Source organism: Pteropus vampyrus, unplaced genomic scaffold (assembly GCF_000151845.1).
Source record: "Pteropus vampyrus isolate Shadow unplaced genomic scaffold, Pvam_2.0 Scaffold105, whole genome shotgun sequence".
Taxonomy (NCBI): domain Eukaryota; kingdom Metazoa; phylum Chordata; class Mammalia; order Chiroptera; family Pteropodidae; genus Pteropus; species Pteropus vampyrus.
In genome coordinates this window covers 517067-521596 of record NW_011888886.1, presented here as the reverse complement: position 1 = coordinate 521596, position 4530 = coordinate 517067, and positions in this window count along the sequence as shown.

The following is a 4530-nucleotide window of genomic DNA, read 5'->3' as shown; positions in this document are numbered from 1 at the left end:
GCAACTGGAAGGTTCGATTTAGACACACTGATCTTTTTAAACAGCTGACCATGACTCTTAACTATCTAAAATAATTACGTATAATTGACATCCGGCAGAGGCTCCTCAATAGCAGTGACTGGAGAAAGAAATCAAGCTTTTTACATGTTTCCAAACTGGATACACATTTATTCATACGGTAAATAATAATGAAGGCAGGTCCTACGGATAAAATGATGAAGATGGCCTGTACCCTTGAAGTTCTCAATCTAAGAGTGTGTGTGTGCGTGTGCATGGATGTGTGTGTACATGAGTTGTGTGCATGTGTGCATGTGCATGGATGTGTGAGTACATGGGTGTGTGCGCGTGCGTGTGCGTGCGTGTGCTTGGGTGTGTGCGTGTGCATGGCTGTGTGTGTGTGAGATAGAGGGGTATAAACACTGACTGCCACCCATATGAGAAGGGCTGTAACAAAGGCACAGAGGTACACGCCCCCTCCCCAAACGGTGGGAGGAGCCTGTAGGGCGCTGTCAGTCTCTGCCGCTGGCCTGTGAGATGTCAAGTTATCCTGACTCTTTGGGGCTGCGTGGTACGCACTTTCGAAAACAGTGTGAGGTGGGCAGGGGACAAGCTAGGAGGCCCCTGGCGTGGGGCAGGGTGGAGTGTAGGGACCAAAGATAAGACAGAAACTCACTGCGATGGAATTGCTCCTGAGAGCAGTATTCTCACGAATAGCCAACTGATTCTCATGAAGTCGGCGTGGGTCGCGTGCATTGGCGGAGTCCAGCGGGCATACGTGCGGCTCACTCTGCTTAGTCACGTCTGCTGGGCAGTGTCCTGTGGCGGTTTAATGCTTTAGTTCATGCTCACTCTTTGTGGTCGGGGTGCCCTGTGTATTTCACAGTGGGGCCCAGTTCACTGCATCCCATGCAGATCGGCTTCGGACCCTCCGGCACGACCACGGGGAGTGACCTCCGTCCTAGTGGCCCGCAGTGGAACACCTTTCAGATCCGTGCCCCAGTTGTCATCGTTGTAGTGTCAGGGACTGCGGAGGATGGAAAGGCGAGGGGAGTGGGGAAGAAGGTGATGAACAGCGTCTCTGGGTTTGTGGGGCAGAGAGCTCCACGCACAACCATGAATGGAAGCCCAGGGGCGCTGGCAACAACCAGGGCACCTCATCTGCATCCCGAGTGAAAAATGTCACCTACCACAAAGCTGAGCATCCACGGGGTGCTTATCTCCGAGTCCGGAATGAGGACATGAGTAACGGCGCCAGGTGATAGGTTTTGCCAGCGGCGTCAGCGTCTGCTCCGCTGCAGAGCTACTGAGAAAGAAGGTTTCTTCGGAAACGAGGCGGATTGATACTGAGAAACATCACCGAATCGTCGAGGTTGCTGTCGGTTCAGGATTTTCAGAACAGTCGCCTGAGGGGGTGAGTCGGGTTTTTCCCGGTGACTTTGGTGACGGAGACGAGAGTGGGGGATTCTGATTGAGGTTTCGGGCGGCCTCGCAGTGACACAGTGTGTGTTTCTGTGAAGGTGGCCGCCTTTATGGTTTTGTAATGCTTTACTGCAGCGGTTTGAAACCTGGTGGGGACGTGAGGAGGCTTCTAGGGGTCCCCAAGACCCATGAAATTGCATACGAGACTTCTGCGCCCTTTTCTTTTTCTGAGGAGAGAGGGGTCATGGCTTTAACACACGCAAATGACACACGCAAATATTCTGAGCACTTCCGCCCACGTTATTGGAGAAGAGGCGGGGAGAGGTGAGTGTGAGCAGGGCTTGCTATGGGTTTGGAGCAAAGAGCAGGTGTCAAAGCCGTGTGCCCGGAGTGTCACCGAGAGGCTCAGGCGGGTTCAGCGGAGTGAGCGGGACAGCTGTGGAGATGAGAATAGAGAGGAGTCACGTGATGGGGCAGGGGCAGGTCCGACAGGGCCTGACGGGCCGTTCCAAGAACTTTTGTCCCCTATACTTGAGTGAGATGGAAGCTAAGGGAAGCTCTGAATCCAGAAGTGCCTTGATTAGGTTTTCATCCGCATGCTCTCGCTGGCTGACCTGCTGAGGGTGGACTCAGTGGGAGGTGAGGGAGCATCTGGGAGATGCTCGGCGGTCCTGCTCAGGCGATGGGGGTTTGGATCAGGGTCGAAGCATCGGAAGTGATAGATACGGTCGTTTTCTGAATGTATTTCGTAGAGCCACGGGATTGGCGACGGATGGGTTATGAGTGTCATAGAAAGAAGGGGGCCGAGATGACTGTCATTTTCAAGGCAAAAGCATCCAATCCACTTCCACTTGGAAACCCGGGGGCCCCAGCAGCCTTTGCGTCGGGAGCTGCCGGGCAGCCATGTGCCTGCTCAGTCATGTCCGGTGAGGAGCCACTGCAGCCACTGCCTGGAGAGGAAGAGCTCAGCGCCGGTCACCGCCCCATGGAGGGCCCACTCAGGGAACTTCCTTCCCTGCTGACCTGCCCTGGGACCCTCCTCAGATCCTAACGGCCTCCATCAGAGATGTCAGCGGCCGCTGCGCCTTCTCCTAAAGCAACACGGGAAGGAGGCAGAGAGGGCGAAGGAGAAGGCCTGATGCCCCAGCAGAGGGTGAGCGCTCAGTCAGGCCATGCCGGACGCCTCCTGTTGGCCTGTCAGACGCCCCTCTATGTCTTCTGCCTCCTGCAGTGTGACCCAGGACACTGACTCAAATGGGCCCCACTGAGGAGCCTGGCTCCAGGTTGAGTGGGTGTCGGGGGACACCAGCGAGTGGTGGGGGAGAGCTGGCGGAGTGGGCCAGGCACTTCTTGCCTTTGCCCTTTCTCTGCTGGGCCCAGGGGTCGGCCACGTCTCTGACTCCACTGAGGCCACAGCGGCTGTCTGGTGGCTGTCCTTGCGCCCCTGACCTCTCCCCGCCCCCCGTCTCCGGGCCGTAGAGGTTAAGGGCTCTGGGATGCTCGCAGGCCTGGGAAGGTGAACCATGCTCACGATCACCCTGTAGCTCACCTGCTTCTTTGTAAACCGTCCCTTTCTTCAGATGCACGGCAGTTATCCAGTGTGAGTATGCCTCCCCTTCCCGCAGGCACCTTGCCTGGCACAGACGCGACTTCTAGAGCTTCACAGGGAATTGAGAACTTTGGACGTGCGATTATAACTGAGGACTGTTTTTAATAAACTTTGTAGAAGCATAATTCACATGCAGTGAAACTCATCCGTTTTAAGTGCACGACTTGCTGAGTTTAGACACGTGTGTAGTCACATGACCAAGAACCCGTTCAGGATGTAAAACAACCTTTTCCCGAGGACCCCTTGCAGTCCATCGCTTCGCCCCACTCCCCGGTCCCTGGCAACCAGTGCTCTGGTTTCTGAGTCTGCCAACTTTCTCACTTCAGCAAGAATGTCCCCTGCATGTATTCCAGCCTAGTGGGAGAGACTAACCAAATCCTTTAAGCGGAAGGCCTTTGCCTGCATCAGCAGAGCCGGAGAGATAGTAACGTATCCCAAAGCTAGGCTCATGGACCGAGCAGACGCCGACAGTCACTGAGAGGCAAGGGGCAGAGTGAGAGCAGAAAGAACAGAGCTGCCTGGGAAGCAGGTCTGTCCTGAGCTGGAGCTTTGAGGAGAGGCGTAGAAAGCTTGGTCCAGACAATTAAGAATGGGGGTGGGGGTGGGGAGACACCCAAAACCAGGTTTCTGGGGAGAGCTGAGCCTGCGAAGGGCTTTGCTGTGAGTGCCCCAGCGCTGACCGGGCCTCTGACGGTGGCGGGTTCGTTTCTGTAACACACCAAACAGCGGGGTGCAGACTGCTCTGTGCCTCTCCCGCCCACACCCTTGGAAAAAGAGCCCCAGCAGCCCAAGCCTAAACCCCCACTTTTTATCTTCCTTCCTCTTTCCAAGTGTGTTTGCTCAGCAACCCCCAAAACAGTGACAGCCAGACAGGAGCCCCTGTCTAGGAGGAGGGAGGAGGTTTTAGGGTGACTAAGCCAGCACTCTTTGGGGGTAGACTGATATTTAGATGCCCACACTCGTAGAGGGATGATGTTGCAGCAGAAATGGTTATCTTTAATCAGTGGTGTGCTAGAAAACGTCTAACCACCGGCTTCCATCGGAGGTAGTGGCGGGGGAGCTGGCTTGGTAGCATTTGCTGATTTCTGTGCTGTAAATATCCTGTCGTGGCCGACTTAGGGCTGTCAGGGTGATGTCACTGAATGGAGCACCGGGAAAACATGCTTGCAAGCCCACTGTTATGTAGTATCTCCACCATATAGACCTAATGTAAGCAAATAATCTCAAAAGCAGACTAAGAGTCTGTGGGCAGGGCTCCCGAAGCAGGGGGCACACACATTTCTAGGAAGAAATGGTCCTTAAAGTGTCATCGGCGACATCAGTGGCATCTGGGAGCCTGTTAGAAATACAGACTCTCAGATGCAACCCAGACCTACTGAGTCCCAAACTTTAGGGGCAGGGCCCACACTCTGTTTTAATGAACCCTCCACCTGATTCTGAGGCATCTGGAGTCTGAGAATCACAGACGAGCCCTGGGAACGATACTCAGAGAGTGTGGTGTG